The sequence below is a fragment of the Lathyrus oleraceus genome, chromosome 3 (assembly GCF_024323335.1).
Source record: "Lathyrus oleraceus cultivar Zhongwan6 chromosome 3, CAAS_Psat_ZW6_1.0, whole genome shotgun sequence".
Taxonomy (NCBI): Eukaryota; Viridiplantae; Streptophyta; class Magnoliopsida; order Fabales; family Fabaceae; genus Lathyrus; species Lathyrus oleraceus.
Window position 1 is genome coordinate 106,017,032 of NC_066581.1, and position 11,612 is coordinate 106,028,643.

General features: G+C 34.9%; 1 pseudogene; it reads left to right on the top strand.

Annotated features, from left to right (window-relative positions):
• The first annotated feature begins 774 nt into the window (after positions 1-774).
• On the top strand, positions 775-874 carry LOC127133769 (uncharacterized; annotated as a pseudogene).
• The last annotated feature ends 10,738 nt before the right edge of the window (positions 875-11,612 follow it).

The window sequence follows — 11,612 nt, forward strand, 5'->3', positions numbered from 1 at the left end:
AATGTACCAGTTGGTGCAGCGGTAGGTGCTTGTTGTTGAGCTACTTGAGATATTTGCGTTTCCAGCATTTTGTTATGGGTAGCCAAGGCATCTACTTTGCTTGCGAGTTGTTTAAGTTGTTCGCCAGTGTGTATGTTCTGGTTTAAGAAATCTTTATTGGTTTGTTGTTGGGAAGCTATAAAGTTTTCCATCATGATTTCCAAGTTGGATTTTCTAGGGGTATTATTGTTAGGATTCGGTTTCTGATATCCTGGAGGTATAGATGGGGCTTGATTTGGAGACTGTCCAGGTGCGTATAAAGCATTATTACTCTTATATGAGAAGTTTGGATGGTTCTTCCAATTTGGGTTATAGGTATTCGAATAGGGGCTTCCTTGAGCATAGTTTACTTGCTCTGTTTGGATTCCAGTCAAGAGTTGACATTCCGCAGGAGTGTGGCCTTGGATTCCACAGACCTCGCAATTCTGAGTTATAGCAACCACGGCTGCTGGAGGCGATATGTTTAAACTTTCAATCTTCTGGACCAAAGCATCCACTTTTGCATTGACGTGATCAAGGTTACTTATCTCGTACATGCCAGTTTTCGGTTGAGGTTTTTCCACTGTTGTTCGTTCGGTTCCCCACTGATAGTGGTTTTGGGCCATGCTCTCGATAAGCTGGTAAGCATCAGCATAAGGTTTGTTCATTAGTGCACCACCTGCAGCGGCGTCTATTGTTAACCTTGTATTGTATAAGAGACCATTATAAAATGTGTGAATTACTAACCAGTCTTCCAAACCATGGTGTGGGCAAAGTCTCATCATGTCTTTGTATCTTTCCCATGCTTCGAAAAGAGACTCGTTGTCTTTCTGTTTAAATCCGTTTATCTGGGCTCTTAACATAGCTGTTTTGCTTGGCGGAAAATATCGGGCAAGAAAAACTTTCTTCAACTCGTTCCATGTGGTGACTGAGTTGGAAGGAAGAGATTGAAGCCATCTTCTAGCGCTATCTCTTAATGAGAAAGGAAAAAGACGAAGTCGAATTGCCTCTGAAGTGACACCATTAGCTTTAACAGTATCAGCGTATTGGACAAATACGGATAAATGAAGGTTTGGATCTTCGGTAAGATTTCCAGAGAATTGGTTCTGTTGCACAGCCTGCAACAACGAAGGTTTAAGTTCAAAGTTGTTTGCTTCGATTGCGGGCGGAGCAATACTTGAATGCGGTTCATCTTGCGATGGAGCGGCGTAATCTCTAAGAGCACGAGCTGGTTCTGCCATCTCGGTTAAAGAAGGAAAATCTTTGAGATCAGGAAGGTCTATAGGAGGGAGATTGTTTTCAGCACGATACTCCCGAATTCGTCGTAAGACTCGGAGATATAGTTCGATGTCGTTGATTCGTAAATAGAGCGGTTCGCCTTGAGAGCGAGTGCGTGGCATACAAATCAACGAAAGAAAGAAAATAGAAGAAAAAGAAACCTTAGTCTCTACAGCGTAACGGAAGAGTTACGATATCGATTGAATAAAAGTCCCCGGCAACGGCGCCAAAAACTTGATCGCTCGACTGGGTGAGTCGAGAATGGGATACAAACTGCAAGTGCACAGTTCTATCGCGTAGTTTTAAAAGATATCGATCCCACAGGGACTTATGAATCGATATACCGTTATCTAAAGTTACTACGTAAATCTAAGGTGAAGATGTTTGATTGTTTGGGGAAAAACTAAGAGCTAAACTAATGTCTAGATTAAATATTAATAAAACGGATATCGGTATGTAATTCGTCAAAACTAGGGAATCAAGTCTTTGTCGGTTTCTTGGTTTTAAAATGAATCGTTTCGGTTAACTTTATTGGTTAAAGGTTCTATCTCAAACTCTCGCTCTGTTGAATAAACCATGATTTTATATTAATGTTGCTGTCACTTATAATTAAGTCAAAAACCATATTTTGAAAACAATAAAGTTGCAGAAACTCTTTTTAAGAAAATACTGACCGTTTTAAACACCCTTATCTCAAACTCTCGCTCTGTTGACTTAGGTTATATAATTAAATCCAAATGCTTAACTCTCGTCCTCACATTCAATCTTTAAAAATACTTTTTGGAAAAGGTCAGAATTTAATTAACTCTAAAACTTGCTCTCGCCCTGATCTAGAATTAATGCCTAACTTACACTGTCCAGTTAAAATCTCAAACTCTCGCTCTATTGATTTTAACTTCTTTATGTCTTTTACTTTTGTAAAAAACCTTGTTATTAAACCTGTAAGTTGAGACCATAAAAAGATTGATTTTGATTTTAAGTTTAGATAGACCGACTCAGTCTCGATCCCTTATTCTGCTTACTTTACATACCGATACCTAGGCAAATTAGCCAGACATGCTAAATAAACAAGAATTTATATCATGCATAAACAGACTCATTCCAGGCAGGCAATATGAATAAACAATAGAATAAAACATAAAAAATTAAATAACAATTAAAGAACCTGAATGCGTAATACAATGGTCTTGAACACTCCACCACAAGCCGGTAGGATTTGTTCTTCGATTCTTCAATTAAGCAGTAAAATAAATCAAGGAAATAAAACTCGAATATAACGTAAGGTTAAATCCGGTATAAAGTTGCACAGTAGTTTCCGGTGTAGAAACTATTATGCGAAAAATATCTAAAAGCTAAAAACGGGAAAAATAAATTGCAAGGGAAAAGAGAAAGTAAAGCTTGCAAAAGAAATAAATAAAATGAACAATGCTGGAAAGGAAGAAAAAATAAGCAAAGGCGTGAAAGGAAAATTTGGCAGAGCTTTCGCAAAACTGAGCGTGCAAAAAACTCTCTGGTTCGGCAAAGAGAGGAGATGGCTATTTATAATAGCCTTGGTAACTGCCTTGCGTTTCCTACGAGTCTTCAGCATGGCTAAATACACGGCTTGGGAATAGGACACGAAGTCCTCAACGTTACTTTCATTCTTCTGAGAGCGTAACTTGCGCCAAAAAGCTAGTGGACTGGTGTGACGCTCGTCACACCATGTGTGACGTCCGTCACAAGGCTACTTCGCGTGACGCTCGTCACAACCCTTGTGACGCCCGTCACAGGGGCAACGTGCGCTTTCTTTTGGGCTGGGCTTGGTCTTGGTTATTTGTTTCCTTTTTATTGCTTTTTACACCTCCTTTTCTTCCCTTTTTCACTTTTGCTTCAAAATGGGTACCTGATGTAAATAGAAAAGAAATACTGCATAATATCTGATAAAATGGGATAAATTAAAGTAAATGATAATATAATCTAATTAAATTAAGTCTTAAAATGTGATATAATTTCATGTTATCATTTTGGCTTAGAATTAAGGATCTCATGCTCAAGCTTTGAACCTGCAATACAAACCCTCACCATTAAAGGATAATCTTGAAGGTTTTCATTCGAAAATCGAGTTTCAAATCTCATTCTGTTTTGAGATTGAAACTCCAAAAGTCCAAGCTTTTCCTTGATCCAATTCATCTCCTACAAGCTTCTGAAGTCAAGCCAAGGTCAATTGGAAGCAAGATCAAGCAAGTTTGAAGCTCACTCAAAGGTAATTATCCAGAATTTTTATCTATTCGATTCTCTCTCAATTCTCCACCATTCATTATGATTTTTGGTTGGATAAAGTCCTACCAATGTAGGCAACAAGATTGAGTTGCTTTGAGGTCAAATCAAAGCAACTCAATTCATGATCCTCAAAATTCAAATCCCTGTATCTTTTTATATACTTGGAATTAGAGAAAATTGAGGCCAGATTCGTGATCCTGAGCATTTTCTCTTTGAAGTAGTGCCCTTGTTTGTCATTTTCCATTGAAATGAAGTTGGACCAGTATGGTGGAGGTCACCGGAGAAGATGACCGGAGGCCTAGCTTCGGTGGTGTGTTGTCACGCTTCCTGGCCATCTGATCAAGTTTAAATCTTATAATTTGGACTGTTCCATTTGATTACCACGCTTACATCTATTTGACCAAGGTCCACCATGGAACACGCGTGTGTGGCTATCATATATTCCACCTCAATTAATGAGGGAGATCTGATGGCCCTTGTTTTTTCTATTTTTATTTTAATTTCTGATTTTATGTTTAATCCTTTTATTTTGTTTAATTCATAATAATTTCATTTTTAATCCAAAAAATATGGGACTTTCACCAAAAATCTTTAAATATTTTTCTCTTTCATATTCTGAATTAAAATTATTTTTTGGTTTAATTTTGATATTTTTCATGAATTAAGTGTTTTTATGCATATTTTTAATTGTTTAAAGATACTTCTGACTTTTCAAAAATCATGAAATTTTTTGTCTAAGGTCCTTTGACCTTGTTTGACCTAGGATAGATCTCTTGGACATTTATTTGGTGTTTTGAAGAGATTTTAGGTTTCGACCAAACTAAATTGAATTTTAATGCACTTTTAATTGATTAGTTGTGTGAAAATTGTGTGGAGCCATTTTTATGGTCTTATAATGTTTGACTATTTGTTTGGGCCTTGGTCAAGGTTGATTTGACTTTTGTTGGATTAAAATCATTGGATTTAGGGGATTGATGAAATGTGCATTTCATCTCCAAAAATGAATGAATGATTTTAATTTGATAAAATTCCTCACATGATCAACTTGTGTTTCTCTCATTCCCTTCACCATTCTTCTTCATCCCCATTCTTCCCTATTCCTTTCATTTACCAATGAAATCTCTAATGTCTTAAGGCTAATTGGTTTATCAATGACCTTGTGTCAGATGAACCCATACAAGTACGACTGAGATAGGTTCATCCATCTTAATCTCTTCTTTTAGTGTGTGGTATATTTTAGGAGTTTGGTTCATTATACCAAATCTCTAACATGCATTAACACCTAAATTTTTATTGCCCGACTTCAGATAGTTGTGACTTCTAGATAAGTCCAATTACAATTATTTAACATTGACCTAACTAAAGGCACATCATTCTAGTAAGTGAGATTGTAAGTCTCCAATTCTTCATGGTATTGTGTGTAAACTTGACCTTTTTTCCTTTCATGAGAGCTAGTGGCATACTTGTTGAATTATCCAAGTTGAGCCCTTCTCATGGAAGATGTCTTGGTTTAAGGATCCATGCTTGTGAATGGATGGTTGAGTGTTCTCCAAAGAATGACTTAATCAATTAAAAAATACCATTAACAATTGACTAACCTTTGACTAACTCTTGTTAATATTGCTTTACTTTCAAGTCATTTATTTTATGCAATTTAACTTTCAGTCATTTATCATTCATTGCCATTTACATTCCATTTAAATTGTTTATGATTATGCTATTTTCACTTTGCTCATTTGAGCCATATCTTATGATTGTATATATTGTTTGTGCATTTTGATTTTGTTTGTGGTCTTAGTGTAGCGGTAAATTCATAACCATTAAGCTATGGATAAACCTAACGCCAATAAAACCAGAGTCGTCACCGCGCTTTTATTGTTTCCAAAGGAAAAGGGGAAAGTACGAACAAAACCCGAAGATAAGAAGTTTTCAAATCAAAGCTAATAAAATGCCAGAGATTACAAGTAAGGGGGTCGGTTACATATAGGGAAGGTGTTAGCACCCAAAGTGTCCTAGGTACTCCTAGGGAGCCCTTTCTTGTGTGCATATGTGTTTTTGTATAAAATGATATTCGCAATAAATAGAGTGGATGGATGAGAAAAGAATTCATTAATTATATTTTTGTGTTTGACAAGACCTTCGGACTTGTGCCTACGTACCAACATAAAATGAGGGATCAAAACCTCGTAATTCGTGGTAACAATTTCAAAGTGAATGAATTGCTTTTAACAAACTTTTAAGTTTGAAAGAGGCGCAAAGGGGCCTAAAAGGTTTGAATGAGTGTTATTTCTTTTTGGCTTTTGAAATTTTAAGTCAATATGATTAGATTCATTTACATGTTTGATTAAGAAAAGAGTCTGAAAATGCAATGGCATAAGGCCAAAGTTTCTAATTTGTAATAAAGTCTAAGTTTAGAAATAACAAGAAAAGAACATTTTTAAAAAGTGGGGAGAGATTTGAAATTAAATAAGTGGGGAGGAGATGGAGAGACCAATCCCAAGAAAAAGTTTAAAATTTAAGAGTTGAAAAGATCTGACCAATGGGATGCAATCCAATAGACAAGAATGTCATATAGAAACCCAATTTTCCCTTGGACTTTAGAATCAAGCAACATCAATACACAAATAGCAAGATGAAGAACAAGGCATCAAATAAAGATAGCCACATCCCAGCTTAGAAACTCCATGATCTTCTTTAAAATCTCCCATGTATTAGATGAATTCAGAGATAGGCATTAGACACAGGTTTAAAGTAACAACTTCATTAAAATCATGTTGCAGATGAACTCAAATGGATCTTCAATATTTGCATCAGATGGAATTTCACTTCACAATCAATTGGTTTCTTGAAAGCTGGCATTGGCCAAGTCCTTTTGCATAGGGAGTGTTGCCTAATTCTAAGTCCAATGTCTCTGATCAAATTCAATAGTCCACACAAATGTCTTTTAGGGTTTTTGTTGTTATTATGTACGTTAAGGTCAAAGGACCACAAACACAAACAAGTATATACAATCATAATATAATCACAAAGTATGGCTCGAGCAAAGTGAAAATGGCATTAAAATAAACAAGTTAAATGGTATGAATAATGGCAAATGAATAAAGACTTGAATTTAAAGTGCATAAAAGTAAATGGCTTGAAATTAAATGTTAGTTGTTAGTTGATTAGAAGTTAGTATTGCTTTTTATTTTCAAATGTTTAAGCCATTCTTTTGAGAACACTTAACCCACTATTCACAAGCATGGATCCTTGAACCAATACATCTTTCAAAGGAAGGAAAAAAGGCCAAGTTTCCACACAATACCATGAAAGAGGGGAGACTTACAATCTCACTTACTAGAATACTATGCCTTTTATGTTCACAAATTTAGCTATATGTTAAGCAATCGTAATTGGACTTATGTAGAAGTCACAACTATTTGAGGTCGGGAAATAGAAATTTTAGTGTTAATGCATGTTAGAGATATGGTATTATGAACCATACTAAAACATACCGCACTTAAAAGAAAATGCAAAAGGGGTGAACATAATCTCATCCATACTTATGATGATTTTGTAATCAACTAGCCTTAGGATATAGAGATGTCATAGGTCCATCAAATGAATGAGAATAGAATGGGATTGAGATGAAGAGGGAGGGGAAATGTAATCAACACAAATTGGTCAAAGGAGGACTTTTATCAAATTAAAATCATTCATTCATTTTGGGAGATGAAATGTACATTTTAGCAATCCCCTAAATCCAATGATTTTAACTCAACAAATCAAATCAACCTTGACCAATGCCCAACAACACAAGTCAAACTCAACAAGTCAATACCAAAAGCTCAACACAATTTATTTTGCAGTTAAACAATTAAAATCAATTAAAAAATGCATTAAATTAAATTATGGTTGGTCAAAATCCTAAAACCTCATCAAAACACCAAATAAATGGCCATGATATTTATCATAGGTCAAACAAGGTCAAAGGACCTTGGAGAAAAAATTTCATCATTTTTGGAAACTTAAAAGTATTTTTAAACAATTAAAAATATCCATAAAAACAATTAAATCATGAAAAATATTAATAATGATCCAAAAAATGATTTTAATTCAGAAAATGAAAGAGGAATTTCTTTGAAATTTTTTGGTGAAAGTCTCATATTTTTTGGATCAATATTAAAATTATTATGAATTAATGAAAATAAAGAAATTAAACTAAACATCAGAAAATGCTAAAATACGTGGACCACTTGATCTCCCTCATTAATTGAGGTGGCAGATCAAGTGGATCTTAGCGCACGTTCCATTATGGACTCTAGTCAAAGCACTGCACAAGTGGTAATCAAAACTAACGCGTGAGATTAAAACAAAGTAAGAGGATCATATGGTCTGAGACATGCCAACGCATCGCCGGAGCTACAACTCCGGTCTTCTTCTCGGTGGACCCCACCGGACTGGTCCACCTTCAACCATCACCAAAATAAAAAAGGAGGACATGAATTTAAAGTAAAAATGCTCAGGAGTTCGAATCAGGCCTCAATTTCATCTAACTCCAAGTATATTGAAAGATACAGGGAGTTGAAATTTGAGGATCATGATCTGAGTTGCTTCGATTTGACCTCAAAGCAACTCAATCTTGTTGCCTACATTGGTAGGACTTCAAACAACCAAAAATCAAGAAGAATTATGAAGAATTGAGTGAGAGTCGAAGAAATGAAAAAAAAAATCACCTCCATTGCAGGTTCAGATGACCATGATCTTGCTTCTAACTTCACTTAGCCTTGCTCTGGATGCTTGATAGAGTAAAATTGAATAAAAAAGGAAGCATGACTCTTGGAGATTTGAATCTCAACACAGTGGAGATTCAAACTCGATTTCCAATGGAAATCCTCAAGGTTATCCTTTGAATGAGAGGGTTTAGGGCTGGGGATTCAAAGATGGCGTGCAAGTGTCCTTAATTCTGATCATGGAGGGTTCTATTTATAGCCAAGGCATTTGATAATCGCAGACTTCTTTCAAAACTCCAAAAATTGCAATTGCCTTTGCATGGATGCATGGGCGTGTGATAGGCCCATATAATCATTCAATCAGATCCAAAATCGCGTACAAACATTGCTGAAGTCATGTTAGCAAGCCATGCATTTGTGTATGGAAGATGCAAGTTCAATTATGCCAAATGGTGATCTAACTTTAAGCCATGCGTAAGTCACTAATACTTTATCCAAATTGGATGAATTTAGACTTTTTGGAAAGGTTAAATCAAGAGGAACAACTTTCATGTTGAACACTTTTTCATTTGAAGCTTGGATCATGATGAATTTTGAGGTGGAAGTTTGGAAAATCAAACATATCAAAAATATTTCTAAGTGTTAAGCCATATGTTCACTTTTTCCACCTTGGCTAACTTTTTATATGAGCTTCAAATGAGAAACGTTCCTTCATGAAAGTTGTAGCTCTCTAAAATTACTTTAAAATGGTCACAAATTTTACCTCATTTGGATTTATTATGAAGGATTTATGCATTTTAGAAGTTGAGGAAAATCACTTGTTCAATGGTATTGGCCCAAAATGACCTATAATTTCTCCTCATATAACATGCATTTAAAAGTGGAATTTTCTCTTCCTCCAAACATAAAAATTTAATTTAACACATTTAATTTGATCATGAAACTTGAATGGCTTTCATATCATAAAAATTGAGCAAGTTATGGTCTTGGGAAGTTGACCTCCAAATTAGGGTTTAGACAAAATGACCTATAATCTTTCTCCATAAAAAATGCCTTTCCAAGAAAAAATAGCTCTATACCTCAACATGAAAGTTGTTTGTAATGTAATTTAGAGTTACCTTTATCTTCGAATCGTTTTCATATGACAAAATTTGTAGGAGATACGGTGTAGGGAACCCCAGTTTTGATCAGATGAATTCCTCTAGTCAACCACCATGAACCAACTTGCTAGCTTGCTATTCTCTTGACTTTTGGGACTCATGGAGGATCATATATGCATAAGATGATGAAATGTGAAGTATCCCTTGAAATATTTGATCAATTGTTGAAGAAGCTTGTTGAAGAAGTCACATAAGGTACCCAGACGAATTAGGGTTTCCAAGGCAACCCAACTCCAAACTCTTGATGATTTCTTGATAAAAATAACATGTGAAGAACATGGGGATTCATATATGATTCTTAGATCTATAGTAAACCAATTCTTGCTTGAAGTCCTTGCATTGAGGGTCTTAAACCCCATATATGAGCTTGATAGATCAAAGGTGAGCATGTGCACTACCTACAAAAGGGTTAAACTATACAATGACATATTTTGGGTATTTTGGTTAGTAAATGATAAAATACAAAGTATTATACAATCAAATGATGCTTGGTGATCTCTCCCAATACAAACCCAATGAATGAAGGGTGAGGAGGATGCCAAGATGTGATCCCAATGCCAATGCATATGATGAGATATCATGAGGGATCTTAGGGTCAAAATTGGGATCTTACACTTAGGACCTTAAAACACTTAATAAACAACAAAAACCCTAAAAAAACATTTGGTGGACTGTTGATCTTGATCTGAACTTTTAGACTTAGGATTAGGCAACATTCCTTGTGCAAAAAGGACTTGGCCAATGCCAACATTCTGAGACCAAGTTATTATGAACCAAGCCTTCATCTGATGAAAGCCTTGGACTCTATTTGAATTCATTTGTTATTTTGTCTTAGTGTTAATTATTATTTTGATATTGTCTCTGGTGCTTCATTCTGAGTTGATCAAGGAATATTTCATCTGGTACATGAGAAGATAAAGAAGACTTCTAGCTATAGGATTTGCTTTCTTAGATGTGGATATCTTTATTTGATGCCTTGATCTTCATGATGTCTGGATATTGCTAATTTCTTGTTGATTATTGCTTGATTCAAAATCCAAAGGGAAAGTGGGTTTTCTATATGACATTCTTGTCTGTTGGATTGCATCTCATTGGTCAGGTCTTTTCAACTCTTAACTTTTAATTTTATGTTTAGGGTAGCCTCTTCATATCCTCCAACTTCTTGCATTTCAAAATCTCTTCCCCTTTTCAAAAACCTTATTTGATTGTGATTTCAAACTTAGACTTTGTTTAAACAATTAGAAACCTTGGCCTTATGCCAATGAATTTTCAAATTCTTTTCTTAAATCAAATTTGTAAATAAACTTAATCATATTGATTTAAAATTTCAAAAGACAAAAAGAACTAATAACTTAGTTCAAAATTTTGGCCCTTTGTGCCCTTTTCATTCAAACTTTTGTTAAAAGCAATTCACCAACTTTGAAATTGTTACCACGAACTACGAGGTTTTGATCCCTCATTTTTATGTTGGTACGTAGGCACAAGTCTGAAGGTCTTGTAAAACATAAAAATATAATCAATGAATTATTTTATCATCCCCACACTCTATTTTTCTCAAACATCTTTTATACCAAACACATATGCCCACATAAAAAAAGGCTCCCTAGGACACTTTGGATGCTAACACCTTCTCTCTGTATAACCAACCCCAATACCTGTAATCTCTGGCATTTTATTAGTTTTAATTTGAAAACTTCTTATTCTTGGGTTTTATTCATACTTTTCCCTTTTCCTTTGGAAACAATAAAAGTGTGTGACGACTCTGGTTTTATTGGCGTTAAGCTTATCCATAGCTTGATGGTCATGAATTTACCGCTACAGAGAGCTAGTGGCATACTTGTTGATTTTATCCAAGTTGGAGCTCTTCTCATAAATTATGTATAGGTTCATTATTCCATACTTGTGAGTGGATAGTTGAGTATTCTCCAAAAAATGACAAAAACATCTTTTCATCTTCACTAACATCTTTTACTAACACTTTACATGTATTAACTTTTACTTCAAAGTCATTTACTTGATGCTCTTTTATTTTTATGTCATTTACTTTATATTTTATGTTTAGCATTTCATATCATATTGTTTGTGATTATCTCATTTTGTTCCTTGTCCATTTGGACCTTTCTTTTATATCATTATAAAGAAGACACTAATAAGAAAAAACCTAAAAAGAAACTTGTTTCTCCTA